Below are 1,791 nucleotides of genomic sequence, written 5' to 3' on the forward strand. Positions count from 1 at the left end.
TAAGGTTTCTCCATAAAAATGTTCAATAGTGGATGTGGGGACCCACAGACCCATCCCCAAAGGACATGATGGTAACATAGGGAGGACTGGAGTCACAGACACACAGCAGGCCCCAAGCCCGGAGCCCTGGGAGTCCCCCAACAGGGACAACCGCACCCCTCAGAGAGAAGCAGAGGGAAGCCCCGGGCAACCCCCAGCAACCACAATGCAGAGATTCCAGGAGGCTGCAGCAACGAGTCCACAGTCCACAGGTCCCGCCGGCAACACGCTCCTCCAGAGTAGATCCGGCCATAGAGACCGAGCCCCAAGTCCCGAGGTCATACCACCCCCCAACAGAGGCCCGACAGAGCCAGGGCACCCAGGCCCCGGCAGGCAGCCACCAGGGCAAGCCGGCACACATCCAATCACCCAGCCCAGATGCCGAGAGCCACCAATGCACTGGCAGCAGGGGGGCCACCACCAGAGGGGAGCGTGATAGGGGAAAGTAGACGCCACATTAAATGGGGGGCCCAATATGATCCAAGAGAGGGGACCACCCAAAACCCAACCTGAGACATAAATAGGCACACACAGACAGCCCGACAGAGCCTCTGTCAGGCTGTCCATGTGCCCCACCCACCTGACAGTGACCACAAGCCAGCCCCAGGCCAGGGGCCAGAGCAGCAGGGAGCAGCAGCAGAGGGAAACTGGCCCAGCACACCAAGGACCAGGTACCCCAAGAGCCCCACACCTCAGGCCTGGAGAAGCCCCGGCACGCCACCTACCCCCCCCCCCCCACACACACACACACACACACACACAGCAACCCCCACCACAAATGTCACACCAGGCCGACCAGCCAGTGCCCCATCAAAGTGAAGCCATGCCCCCTAACGTACGGGTCACAAAGCAGGTCTGTTTAAACCTCCATTAGGACTTTTTTTAGGTGAAGTGTTTTTTTTTTAATATCTAAAATATTTCTGCTTTCGGGATTAGAACGCAAAGTGAAGCACTGGATCAATTGACAGCAGTTGAAGCCTGTGTTTCAGAAAGCAAAAGGAGGCCCGCTGGAGGCATTTTCATTTAAGCCACTCACACACATATATTAATAAAACACAACAAGATAACTAACTTACGTTCATGGGAAGCCGAAACAGTAAGTCCTCTTCTGAAGCAGAGAGTAAAGATGTAAAATTTATGAAACAGAAGCATCCTGATTCCACAAAATTCCTAGAAAAATGAGAAAAACAAAACCAAATTGAACCAACATTAAAACCAGAAACCTGGAAAATGGTAATTTCAATTCTACAAGAAAAAAACTTTGCTGAAAGGAAAGAAAGAAAGAAAAATTAGAAGATCAATTAAAATGTGCTAAAGTATGACAAACAGAGTCCCACTTAAAAAGAGAACAGATTAATAAAGCTAAAGCAGAACAAAAAACTAAATAAGAAACAGAAACTAAACAAAAAACAAAAAATCTCCTGATGCATGCTCAATAATCCAGGTAGAAAAATCCAAAAAAGTTCAATCTGGTCCTCTGGACATTCAAAAAAACAAAGCAAAGCAAAAAAATATAGAAACGTTTCGTCTCTCATCCGAGAGACTTCCTCAGTCTGAGGTGCTGTATTCAGCTCAGTCTCTTAAATAGCACCTTCTCAGAGTGGATCAACCAGTTTGCTGCTGACAACCAAAACCAGCTGATCACATGCTCAAGAAGGACCATCAGCCTAACAATGGATCATTAGCACACTGATGGCTGTTTACTATTCACAGAGGGCTGAGTGATACTAGCAATCACAGCATTGTAAGAGG

The sequence above is a fragment of the Nematolebias whitei genome, chromosome 1 (assembly GCF_014905685.2).
Source record: "Nematolebias whitei isolate Nwh7 chromosome 1, NemWhi1, whole genome shotgun sequence".
Lineage (NCBI taxonomy): Eukaryota > Metazoa > Chordata > Actinopteri > Cyprinodontiformes > Rivulidae > Nematolebias > Nematolebias whitei.